Here is a 14,376-nt window from a genome sequence, read left to right as displayed (position 1 = left end):
TACGTGCATGCAATTATCACTTGTTATCTTATAAAAAAGCATAATATCCATCGTAACATCTTGGAAACATTACGAGGTTGGAATATTGTGGTTATCATAAGTCAATTATCACCTCAAATTAAAGCAGCAGTGTTGCCTTCTTCACTACGAAGTTTCATCTGCATATATTTCTTATTCATCTAGATTCACATGTGTTCAGATGCACCTACCAACGTGGTCATCAATAGTCTATTTACGAATGATGTTTTACTTTTGATACTCCTTTTTTATTGGTGGAAATTCGCCTGATGGTCAAGAGGGGTAACGATGTTATTATCAGTGTGACATTGGGTGATGCAGAAAAAACATAAAAAACACCGAAAGAACATGACAGATAAGGCCCGGTGATGTGGTAATGTAAGGTGAGGAGAACCATAGCTTTCACGGGAGGCAGCTTCAGCTTTCCAGGCCTTCATTTTCCGAATAATCCCATCACCAGTTCTCCATTCAAACCAAAACCACAAAATGAGAGGGGAAGTAGCCACGTCGAACTTGCAATGGGTAAGGAATACCGTTGGATAGGGAGGGTTGTGATGGAGTAAAGCCTATTCAAGAATTTCTTCTATTTATGCCTCAAAATTCTCTACAATAGAAAAAGCCAATGCCTCTTTCCTCTTTTTTTTTTTTTTTTTGAATTTAAAAATCCTCTATTAATATATAGTCAACTAAAAGGAAAATGCTGAAGTCACGTGCACGAGATGTCGTAGGTCCACAATGTTTTATGTGTGGTAGATGATGTCTTGAAAGTGAGGGCTTTAAGGTCAAGGGCTTGATGCATGCGTGGAAAATTTAACATGAAGGTAGGCTTCATCCAAAGGTATAATTATTAGTTGGATCAATCCGATTGATGGACTAATCTAATCATGAAGCAACACGCATGGAAGGGTGTGTATTATGCTCTTTTCTATTTTGTCCATCCGTTTGCGTGTTGCTCTATAGGTGGATTAGTCTATCAATCGAGTGGTGAATCTGATTCAATCAATAATCACTCGATCCAAAAATCAATCATGATTACTGCAACATTGGTGGAGGATGAGAATCAGGTCCTCTTGGATTTCATTTGCTAAATTTGGTTAGATGTTTGGTAAGTGTCCACATCCAAACACAGGAATGCAATATTGTAGAAGAAAGTGAATTCAAAGAGTCAAAAATTACATCAATTAAATTGACTATATATCTTTACAACATCCGAACACGTTCCATGTTGAGACAGAGACATTGGATGTCTAGAATTTTCGTGACTTTGGATCACAAGAATGAACCTTCAAAACAGAATAAATTTTCAGTTTTGTTTGGGTCCTGTTTGATTAGGAGGCAGCGATGAGAGATTCAATAGGCAATTCTGATGAGAAATATTTAGCAGATTCATTTAAGACAGCTTTATTTGGATGTACAGATTATAACCATCTATCTAAAAATTTTTCATTCTCTTGCACGAATTGTCAAATTATGTGCACGGCTCATGCCAGCCTCACACTAGTCTTATCAAGATGCTCTTCCTCACACTCCTTAACTAAATACCTTTTGTTGGGAATACCGACCGACCGATGGCCGGAGGACCGACCGACCGACCGACAGGCGGAGGGACCGATCGACCGACTGACGGCCGGAGAGACCGACCGACCGACTGACAGCCGGAAGCGACCGACTGACGGACGCCATCACCGGCCAATTAACGGCCCATCACCGACTGAGGATGTGTCGGGCGTACCTTTCCCGACCGACTGAACCCGGAGGTCTGATGGCCGACTCACGTAAGACTCGCCGACCAACAGAGGGGCCCGACGCCTCTCAGCTGGCCACCGACCTAGGGTCGGTTGACTCCTCCAATCGTCGTACAGCCGCCAGAGCTTGTCAGTTCTGACAGCAACATGCGGCACGACCACCTAGGGGCATTGTCCCGTCGAGGACATTGTCAACCCTAGTGATTTGACGGCCCCACGGCGATATGACACTTTCACGGCGACTCTGACAGTCTACAGTGAGTTGACAATTCCTCAATTGTCCGCGCCATTAATGACGGCGCCATACCGTGCTCCACTATATAAATCGGGGAGGGCAACAGTGCAAGGGATCTCTCCACTTCTCGACTTGGAAACCACAGGCTCGCTCCTCTCTCTCCCTCTCTCGATTGAGCTCTCTGTCTTCATTTCACTGTTGCCCAGTCACCTCTCTGACTTGATAGGGTCTCCGCCGGAGTCGCCTCCGTCAGTGTGGACTTCTCATTTTGCAGGCGCACGTTCCTCGATGATCAAACGACGAGATGATTGGCCGCAACACCTTTCTCCTGGCTTTCCTTCTCTTCACGTCATGGATTGGAAAAACTTTCATTTGGAGCCTCACCATTTAATGCCGTGTTCCCGGCCGTCTCTCACATGCCTCAGATCTCTTCTGCGTCTCTTTCTTATTGCATTGGGACCTTGGGAAGTAAATGATCCAATGTGAGATGTTTCGGAACTTTGGATACGTACATCAAATTCACCACTCCTAGAATGTTATCATTTTTTTTTTTTTTTTTCTATTGAACAGAATACTATCTTTTGTTCACTTTGCAAGTCACATGAGCAACTACCATATTTAATATTGCATTTGTTCGAAGAATTAAATGACAAAGGCGGCCACATCCCAAGTTAGTTCTAGAAATTTCAGTTGTAAGGAGGAAGAGCTCATTAATGCCAAATGGCATTCATAGAACCCAACCCTCTTCATTTGTTTAGTCCCTTGGCATTTGCTTTTAAAAATTTGCCAGGGCATAAGATGTAGAAGAAATTCTATTTAGGGACGAAGTACAAATGGGTGGGCGCAATCCACCATCTGTTTTTTTTTTTTTTTTTTAATTATCATTTGTATATAAACAAGTAACGCCAAGCAACATAGAAAAAAAATATAGGCAGATTAATTGCAGCTGAGCTCTCCAATCCCATGTAGCAGTTGGGGGTTGGTTCAATAAACAAAGATAGGTGAAGGCCAATAAAATCTTGTGTGGTCTTTGAACTTATTTTTAAGGCACAAACCATTTGTCTGCTTTACAGGTTTTCTTTTTCCCTTTGTCCCACAAGGCTAGGACTTAAAACTTCTGTTTATTATCCCACACTCCACAAGTCATGGCCCTCCTTCTTGTATCTTTCTCATGCCCCTACTTACATTTCTTATGCGTGCTTATGGAATTACTTGAGTTATTTATTTGGGATTTTCGACCCCCATTTTCGATCCTTTTCCATTTGTTTGAGGAAAGCCTTTTCCAGTGTTTCTATAGATTTATATTGTGCAAAAGTTTTATGCATATACTGAACTTTAACTTCATACGATTGGGTCATCAGATTGTAAAATTTTACAATTGAAATTCTAGCCATATGCTATCATGTGGTGTCAAAAATAGATGAGTCTAATGATCTCGGTCTACAAGATCCACTTCAACCTCACCACCCTCTTCTTGTCCTACACAATTCTTGGCCTTTGCCTCTATATAGATCTTTAGTTCACTGGTAGCAAAGTTGTGGTGATGATAGAGTAGGAAAACAATGACGACTGAGAGAGGCTTCGATTTCACATCCATCTATTATTGTTCTACGAATTCGAGAGATCGAAGCGATTTCACCTCAATGACCATGTTAGCACTGAAAGATGGAGTTCTCATGGAACCTAATGCAAACATGATTTCCTACCAATAGCAATCCCAAGCCATTGCTAAATTTTTATTTTATTTGAATTTAATTTTTTTTATATTGATCTCATCTATGAGTCATCTTGAGCTTTTGGCTGATGATCTTGATTTACATTAGACTATAGAGATGTCTCCTAGAGAGAGGCATTGGATTTGTAAGAAGAGTACCATAACTTGACACCTCTGAGTAGATGAGCAATGGAGGCTACTAAGCTCCATCCTCTTTTTTTTTCAATAAACTGGATAATTAAACAATTCGAATACAGATACATTGTACATCCATAAGCAATAGAAAATACAATATTTAATAATTAAATAGAAAGGTTTGTTGAAGATCTAATACGGTTGGCTACCTAAGAATGGGGTTATTCCTACTTGTTTATGGTTAACCCAAAAAATTGAGGCAAGATGTGTACAAATATAGCTAGTTTGTTTAAATAGAAAAAATGAATAGTAAGAGAAAAAAATCAGTAGAAACCATGTTTCACCCTAAATATTTCTGATGCATTTGATAAGATGATTGTTTGCAAGTATTCCTTCTTCTTCAATTACTTAAAAAAAAAAAAAAAAAGTATTTCTTCTTCAAGTTGATTTTTGCCATTGGCCTCCCACTTTACATCCAAAAAACAAAAAAAAAAGGAGGAAAGAAAAAAAAAAAGGGAAAAAAAGAAAAGGAAAGAAACTTCTGATTATTATGTTCACTTTTAAAGGTTACCTTTTAGCATAGAGTTGGTGAGGGGCCATCTGTTAAAGGGAAGCTTTCCTACTTTCCAGTGCTTCAAGGCCGTTTAAATTTTTTGACCTTATGATAAAAACTTTCAGGAAGGCAAGGTGGACGAAACATGCACTTAAATCTGTTGGTGCCAAACTGCCAACCGTTTCTGCCCTCCTTGGGAGATACCCGCCTTAAGTGCTCGAAAGCTCCATCATAGGATTAAACAATTTAACAATATGGCTGGCCCAAAATATAGGATGCAAATAACTTGTAGATTACCATATTGTTTTGATGGACCCCTAATTAACGTTGGGAAGAAAGGTCCACGTATTAAAATTACCAAGCCAGTGTCACCAGCATTATAATACCTTGTTAATTGTTATGATAAAAGGGTGGGGAGCCCATCAAATTCATTAAGACACGGAACCCAAACAGCGGCATTAAAATACTAGGCCAGCACATAAATTATCTTGTCTTTCATTTTGAAGAAATCATACCCTACACTGCATGCACCACACAACCAATCATAGCCAATCGTAGCCACTTGCTTCTGTGGTCCTCATTTATCAAACACTCATTTCAGTGCACTACTATTAAAATAAGTAATTGCGATAATGTGCATGCACGATATCTATTAAAATTATGGAGACAGCTATGTTTTTTTCTGTACGAATGGACATCTCAAGACGTAAAGATTAGTCAGCTCATCAACAGCGATATCTCAAAACAGTGGAATTACTTGACGTGAGCCATGCATTGAAGTCAATAGGAAGAAACGAGACATCAAATCGAGATCGAAGGATTGCTAGAAAATGACTGAAACCAATCATCTGCCACTCATCTGAAGAGGTAATTTCTAATGAAAAAATATATAGTGTTGACAGCATAACAGGGCTTTGACAGAAAAAATATATGTTCTTTACAGAAACTTACAGGTTTTGAAAACAGGACGTATAGATTTTTATAGATTTTTTGATTCAGGAATGTACAGGCCTTAAAGATGTTGTCTTAACCATCTCAACTACACGCAACGATATGTTTAAAATACTATATACTGCTTTTACATCCTTATTAATAAACAAGGTGGTCTTATCCTTCCTTTTTCATCAAAAAAAAAAAATAATGTGTATGTACGATTATATGATGCATACGATGTAGGATATAATTTTTCTATATTTTGCTTAGCCAAACTAAATTTAGGGTGAACCACCCATGCCTAGATGTAAGATCCCAAGCTATCCACCAGTGATCCCATCAAGCACCAAACACTCCAATATTTTTTAGCTATGTACTCTCCATAAAACTTTGCAACAATAAATGGCAAATCAGAAATCTTGGAGCAGGTGCAATTATATTGAGATTAGGCTTCTGTGGATATGGTTATTGTTATAGCCCAAAATCAGCCCAACCAAGCCCAGCCTAGCCAAAAAAAAAAAATAGAGCAACCGGGAAGAAGACTCCCGGTAGGAGTCTTCTTCTCCGGCGAAACCCATGAAAATTAGGACTCCTAGGACCCCTCGGAGTCCTAGGGTGCTCTATAAGAAGACCCCCTCCCTCTTGAGACCGATCATTGGCCTCCTCCCTCTCTCTTTCTCTCCGTTTTTCTCGATCGAAGGCCGCGGACACCCTTTGATTTCTCGCCGTGATTGCCGCCGACGAAGTCTCCGGAGGCTGAGGTAAGTTTTCCTCTTCCTCCCCTCTTTCTTCTCCTTCCTCCCCGTGCATTTGTGCGCGGCTGCCGGCGACGAAAGTCGCCGATTTTCGGTCGGGAAAGACACTCTGTTTTTGAGCTCTTTTCTTTGAATTTTCCGGTGCCGGCGATCGGAATTGATCGCCGGCCACCCTCCTCCGTGACCGGGGGAGTGATTCCCGTCGGCCGCCGGCCTCCGCCGCGGCGGTCGTGGCCCGAATGGCCGGTCAAAGCCGGAGAACCCCCACCGTCCCCTGTTCGGCCTGGAAGGAACCAAGGAAAAAGAAGAAGAAGAAGAAAAGAAAAAGAAAAAGAAAAGAAGAAAAAGAAAAAGAAAAAAAAAAGAAAAGGAAGAAAAAAAAAAAGAAGAAAAAGAAAAGAAGAAAAAAAAATAATAATAAAAATAAATAAATAAATATATATATGTATATATATATATATATATATATATATATATATATATATATATATATATATAAGTAAATAAATAAATAAATAATAAAAAAATTGAAATTGATGAGAGAGAGAGTTTCTCTCTCTTCTCTCTCTTCTTTCAGACTGAACCCTGATTTTCTCTCTCTGAAATTGGACTTTCTCTCTCTACCTTCTCTCTCTAAAATTTTCTCTCTCTAGCTTATTTCTCTCTCTTGATGAATTTCTCTCTCTAAAGTTATTCCTCTAAGAATAGCGAAGTGGAAGGCTTCATCTGATGATTCTGATCAAGTTTAGAGACAAGTCTGATTTTAAGTGAGATTTTGATTTTGAGATTTGTTAGATTTAATTTTGAATTAAAATTAATATACAAATATAATTTTGGATAATAGGCACGAAAGAATCTCCTAGAAGTTAGTCGATCCGTTCATTCAGTGCTCCGTGAAAAGTAAGTAATGAATCATCTTCTCGAGATATTCCATATTTATTCTGAAAATAAATAATTATTCTCTGAAATTATGCATGATTTATGGAATTATGTTTTGAAAGAAAAGTGATTTTGAAATGTTAGGGTATATCGATTTATGCACATGTTTAGTGAAAGATTATGATATATATTATGGTACTAAGTGTTTTGATATAGATCGGATTTATGCTCTCAGCCTAACTATGTTTCAGTGGGCCCCGCCAATGGAGATTATACGTTGGTACTTTGTGGACCCTGCCAGTGGGGGTTGTGCGCTGGTATTTCTGGACCCTGCCAGTGGGGGTTGTGCGCTGGTATTCTGTGGACCCCGCCAATGGGGGTTAAACGTTGGTCATAGTCGAGGCTGTTGAGTTACGAGTGTTTTGAAATCGAATCGAATTTATGATTATATTATATGTGAATATTTGAAATTATTAGATTTACATTAAATCAGCATGAAATATATTTTTATGTTTATTTGCAACATTATTCTTGAAAATTATATAATATCTGAAATATCTGGTTGAGATATTTGTTACTTACTGGGCTGTCTAGTTCATTACCTTTCCTTCTATTTTTCAGATTCAGATAATTAATTTCGAACGTGGGAAGAAATATTGAGACAGAGCTTTTAGAGGCGAGATTTAGCATTGTCAACTTCATTGAACTTAGATCTATTATTTTTATTTTTTTAGCAAAAAAATTTTATTGGATGTAAGACGTTTGATTCAATTACTTGAATTACAGTTGAATAATAATTATTTGAATTTATTCCGCTACGATGCATTGATATCGTGATGAGATGCCTTGCATGCTTATGGAGAGAGTTCTTCATGAGTATGCGGCGGTTGCCACGATTCTCGATTCACGATCTCGGATCGAAGGCGTGACAGTTATACTTTCTTGCCCAAGGACCGGTTCTCAGTGAAGTAGGACCGTGACAGCCCATCTGCTTGTTGACCATAATCATCAAAGAAAATTTCCTATTGGAACCAACTTGATCACCACCATGTAAGCAGGCCAAGACTCGGAATATTGAATGCATGCTAGGAACTTGGTTTGGCTTAGCAACACCTTTTGATTGACTATAATTGATGACCGACGTCATTAATTATTGGAATCATAGGGCTGTAGTAGACTGCTCGATTTCGTGATGGACCCAAAAAGTTCAGCATACGAAGAACACCGCGTATGCCTCAATATCAGAAGACCAAATCAAATTATTGATCCATAGGTGTATCATTAATCCCAAGCAGTCAGGATTGACTCAAAAAATCGTACAGGTTAGAAGTCTATAATAACCGAGCCCTCAAATGATGATGATGATTAATATTGGCCACTACGACCGATCAGGTCCACATAAGACACAGTCCTGTTAATTGGGATCTCTCAAGATTTCAGACCCAACATAGCGTAGAATTTGCAGGTAGGATTACACGAAGCTCACAGTGTGACCTGACATTAGAAGATGCTACATGGAAAAGCTAATGTCCATCCAACCTACCCTTCACAGTACGAGAAAAACAAGATCAGTGGCTGTGATTATGTGGAAAGAGTATATCAACCTTTCTTTTTTTGGACCAAGATGGCCAAATCACATCGTTTCAGCATAAATATATCTAAAAAAATCAAAAAATAAAATATTTTTAAAAATTCTCAAAATAAAAAATATCATAAAAGATTTTTCGTCCATATTAAAGAATATAATGAAATATAAAATAATATCAAAGAGATTTCCAGCTAATATATCATATTAAAAAATATCAAAAAATATAATGAAAAATTTTCAACTAATATACTATATTAGAGAGTATCGAAATGATTTTATAATATATGTTATGTGTATTAAAATCATAAAATCTTGATTCTATTTATTTCTTCTGTCGAAAGTATGTTATTCTGAATCTTTGTCACCTTGTGCGCATGCGCGCATCATTTAGGGTGCGTTTGGTTAACATTATAAAAAGCAAAAATCAAAATAATTATTTTATATATAAATCAAAATTTATTTATTTTTTAAAATTTATTTTTCTGATTTTTTTATTTTTTACGTCTAAAATATTAAATCAAAAAATAAAGAGCCCAAACCTTTTTTTCTCGTTGAGCTTTTCACCTCTCCACCTTCTTCTTCCTCCTTTCTCGAATCTTCTCCTTCGTCGAGCTCTTCATATGCCATTCTCAAACGTTGCTTTTTGCTTTATAGCAATGCAGTTATTAAACATATTTTTTATTTTTTTATTTTTATTTAATAATAAAAATTAAAAAAATAAAAAATATTTTTAAAAATTAAAAATTAAAAATATAATCAAATGCATCTTCAGTAAATATAATATTATAATAAATTTTATTATTTAAATTTTATAATAAAATAATGAAAAAAAGAAGAAGAAGAAGGAGACAACCTTGTAGCTCGGGATGCAGATACGTTAATTATTTTTAAATACATGTTTAATTTTAGTAGCCCAGAAAGGTCCAACGCGCAAACTTGAAGAAGTCTGACATCTTAGTGGTTCCGTCGAGACATTTTCTACGTTACTTGGTACAGGTTGTTGAGGGACGCGCCCAGTCAGCTTTGCAATCGTTGAATGCACATTGTTCGGCCACATTTCTGGTGCTTTTGAAAATTACTCCTTTTAAGCGGATCATAAACTGGGTGTCAACCACTGGGATTTCTAAGAAGGCTCCCGTTTGCCAAATGGGGAATAATCACCCTCTTGAAAGACCAAAAAAACCTTAAACGAAGGATACATCCAAGGATTCACGCACCGTAGGTTTCATCTCCAATCATTATTGCATTCTTGAAAGAAAGATAGAAGGTGGAATTGGTATAGTGTTGAAAGAGCAATCCAGTTTTTCCATTAAACCGAGGTAATATATAAATTATAATATTTGTAGCCATCCAAAACTCGACCTATTGATCAAAGGGCTCTGAAATGATCAGCGCTCTAGTGGTTCACAATGCATCGCTGTCCTGCACATCAGAAAACAAAAAAGGTTAGGGGATTGGCTCTAGTCGAGCCCTCCGATGTTTGAGTTAAAGAAAATTTGAAAAAGAAAAAATAGAGGTATAAACAAAAAGATTAGAGATAATAAAAATAATTAAAAGTGTTGGGATATACCGACTGACCGATCGATCGACCGATCGACCGATCGACCGACCGATCGACCGACCGACCGACCGATCGACCGATCGACCGACCGACCGACCGATCGACCGAAACCGGCCGACCGATCGAAGGTACGTCGGTCAGGCAGACCCTTTCTGCCCTGCCGACCGACTGCACCAGGGGATCCGATGCCCGACTCCCCCGACGTATCCGACTGACCACAGAGGAGTCTGAAGCTCTACCCGGTGCCCCTCGGCTGGCCACCGACCCAAGGTCGGACGGCTCCTCCAGGCGCTATACTACCGCCAGAGGCTGTTAGTCCTGACAGCGGCGCTACCGCCTAGCGGCATTATCCCGCCTATGGAATGGTCAACCCTAGTGATTTGACGGCCCCACGGCGAGTTGACATCTTTACGGTGATCTGACATTCTGCAGTGAGTTAACAATTCCTCAATTGTCCGCGCCATTAATGACGACGCCATACTACGCTCCACTATATATATCGGGAAGGCTACAGTGCTAGAGGCCCGGGGAAAAACACACAGGCTCGCCCCCTCACCCTCTCGTTGAGTTCTTTACTTTCTTCTCACTGTTGCCTAGTCTCCTCTCTGACTTGACCATCGGAGGGTCCCCGCCGGAGCTACCTCCGGTCAGCGTGGACTTTCTTTTGCAGGCGCTCGTTCCCGACGACCAGGCGATGAGGGGATTGGCTGCAACAGATTGGCGCGCCAGGTAGGGGGGCTCAAGCAGTAGATACTAATGACAAAGACAAGAGCCCAACGATCGAGAGTCACCGAGTCGGCGAGGCGCTCTTCCCGCCGGGAAGAGACCTCTCCGCCACTCTCCGCGGCGGAATCCAGCTCTCCGCGCCCCGCGGTCACCACGGAGGCGCAGATCGCGGCAATCGTGCAGCAGATGACCGTGCTGACGGATGCGGTCAAAAGCCTCCAGCGACAACCGGTCGGGCAACCGGCGGTGCGTCCGATGCCCTCCAGGAGCAGCCGCCGGCGCCCGCGTCGATCTTCGTCCTCTCCGCGGGAGCACCTGCCACAGTGCTCCCACAGAGAGGAGGAGGGGCGGCTGCGGCGCGATGCCCATCAGTCCCAGCAGCTCTCTCCCTCCCAACTGGAGCGAGCGAGGAGGAGAAGCGACCGCGAACGTCGTCCGCCTCCCTCTCGAAATCTTCCGGAGACTCCACTCCTGGGGTCTCCCAGCGCCGATGGACGGACGACTACGAACGTAGGTTCAAGGAAATCGACCGTCGGCTTGCACAGTTGCAGGTGGACGGACAGAAGTCTTCGAACGACGTCGACTTCCAGACCGCCCAACCTCTTTCCCGACTCATTCTCGACGAACCGATCCCCAGTCGGTTCAAGATGCCACACGTGGAGCCCTACGATGGCTCCACCGACCCAATCGACCACCTGGAGAGCTATAAAGCTCTCATGACGATTCAGGGGGCAACCGACGCTCTCTTTTGCATCGGCTTCCCCACTACGCTCCGCAAGGCTGCCAGGACCTGGTACTCCGGTCTTCGATCGGAAAGTATCCACTCCTTTGGGCAGCTCGAGCACTCTTTCGTGGCTCACTTCAGCACCAGCCGGAAGCCGCCACGAACGTCGGACAGCCTTTTCTCCCTCAAACAGGGAGAAAATGAGATGCTCCGACACTTCGTGGCGCGATTCAATACGGCCACGCTCGAGGTCCAGGACTTCAACGAAGACATGGCTATCTCAGCCATGAAACGGAGGCTGAGGGCGTCCCGATTCACCTACTCCCTGGACAAGATCCTCCCCCGCACATATGCCGAATTGCTGGAGCGCGCGTACAAGTATATGCGCGCAGACGAAGGAGCCTCCGACCGGCGCTCAACCGAGTTCAAGGGTCCGAAAAAAAAGCGAAGGAAGGGTTGGGACCCCCCCGAATCTAGCGGATCCCCGATCGGTGGTCGGGTCTCACCCCCACGATGAAACCAAAAGTCGCCCCGACGGCAGACTCCAAGGCCGACACGCCCCAGGTATGACTCCTATACTCCTCTCTCCGCTCCCCGTGCGCAGATTTTGATGGAGATCGAGGGGGAAGAATATCTGCGACGGCCTCCGCCTCTGAAGGCAAAAGGCCTCGACCGACGGAAGTACTGCCGATTCCACTGGGGCCACGGTCACAATACCGAGCAATGCATTCAGCTTAAGGATGAGATCGAAGCTCTCATCCGTCGAGGATATCTCGGTAAATTTCGGAGGAACCCGCCGACTCGACCTGTGGCCGACCGACGACCCCAGCCGACTGAGGAAGCGACCACCAATCAGTCGACGGCCGGGGTCATCAATATGATTTTCAAACGACTTGGCCCGGGGACGTCTGCTGGAGGGGAGCCCATGAAGAAGCTGCGCCCGAACGACGTGATTACTTTTACAGGAGAAGACGTTCGGGGCATCCAAACTCCCCACGACGACGCTGTTGTTGTTTCGACAACAATAGCAAACTATGATGTGAAAAGAATTTTTGTAGATAATGAAGTTCGACAAATATTTTGTTTTACTCGACCTTCTCTCGGATGCGACTGTCAACCGACCGACTCAGGCAGGTCCCTACGCCCTTGATAGGCTTCGCCGGGGACGCCGTCGCGACGGAAGGTGAAATTATCTTGCCCGTAACGGCCGGCACCGAACCACGATAAAGCACGGTTCATTTGACTTTTGCGGTTGTCCGAGTGCCTTCGGCCTACAACGCCATACTTGGAAGACCCGGACTTAACGCCCTCAAGGCGATCGTCTCAACGTACCATCTCTTGGTTCGATTTCCGACCAGGAACGGAGTCGGGGAGATGCGCGGAGACCAACAGCTCGCTCGCCGATGCTTCCAGATTTTCTCTCAGAGCGACGAGTTGAGGGGCTCCCTGACGATCGACAAACTAGACCAATGGGAGGAAGAAGAACGGGGCTCGCCGGTCGAACAGCTCGAGTCGATCCCGATTGCGGAAAACCCAGACCAGAAGGTTTGGGTCGGGTCCCAACTACCCAACCCAAAATGCCAACGTTTGACGGAGCTGCTAACGACCAACGCCGACATATTTGCTTGGTCGGCAGCAGATATGTCGGGCATCCCCCCAGAGACAATAACCCACCGACTCAACATCGACCCGATAATGAGGCCGGTGAGGCAGAAGAAAAGGTCTTTTGCTCCTGAGAGACAGAAGGCCATCGACGAAGAAGTGGACAAGCTGCTCGAGGCGGGCTTCATCAGAGAAGCCACATATCCTGATTGGCTCGCCAATGTCGTCATGGTCATGAAAGCCAACGAAAAGTGGAGAATTTGCATCGACTACACCGACCTGAATCGGGCCTGTCCAAAAGATAGCTTTCCACTTCCAAAGATCGACCAGCTGGTGGATGCGACGTCCAAATTTCGATTGCTCAGCTTCATGGACGCCTTTGTGGGTACAACCAGATCCAGATGGCACCCGAAGACGAGGAGCACACTGCCTTCGTGACCCCCAAGGGCCTCTACTGTTATCGAGTGATGCCCTTCGGGCTGAAGAATGCCGGCGCCACCTACCAACGACTTGTCAATAAGGTCTTTAAAAACCAGATCGGGTGCAACATGGAAGTATACGTGGATGACATGCTGGTGAAAAGTGCGCAGATTCTAGATCATGTTCAGGATCTCGAAGAGACCTTCCGCACTCTACGGCAACATCGAATGAAGCTGAATCCGACTAAGTGCGCTTTTGGGGTGACCTCAGGGAAGTTTCTCGGATTCCTCATTTCTCAGCGAGGAATCGAGGCTAACCCTGAGAAAATAAAGGCAATCATCGACATGCGCCATCCGAACACCAAGAAGGAGGTCCAGCAGCTGAACGAAAAAATCGTCGCTCTCAGTCGATTCATTTCTCGATCAGCTGAAAGGTGCCTCCCGTTTTTCAAAACTCTACGGCAGGCGAAGGGCTTTTCTTGGTCGAATGAGTGCCAACGGGTCTTCGAAGATCTGAAGAAGTACTTGGCTTCCCCGCCGCTGCTTGTGAAGCCGGAGGTCGGAGAGACCTTGTATCTCTATTTGGCCACCTCCTCTGAGGCGGTCAGATCGGTGCTCGTTCGAGAAAATGAGAGCCGAATCCATCATCCTATCTACTATACCAGCAAAGTGCTCCGCGGCACTGAAGCTCGATATTCGGAGATGGAAAAGATGATTTTCGCCCTGACCGTCTCCGCACAACGACTCCGTCCATACTTCCAGGCGCATGCTATTGTGGTTCTCACCAAC

This window comes from Elaeis guineensis, chromosome 15 (genome assembly GCF_000442705.2).
Source record: "Elaeis guineensis isolate ETL-2024a chromosome 15, EG11, whole genome shotgun sequence".
NCBI classification, from domain to species: domain Eukaryota; kingdom Viridiplantae; phylum Streptophyta; class Magnoliopsida; order Arecales; family Arecaceae; genus Elaeis; species Elaeis guineensis.
Note: the sequence above shows the minus strand (reverse complement) of the source record.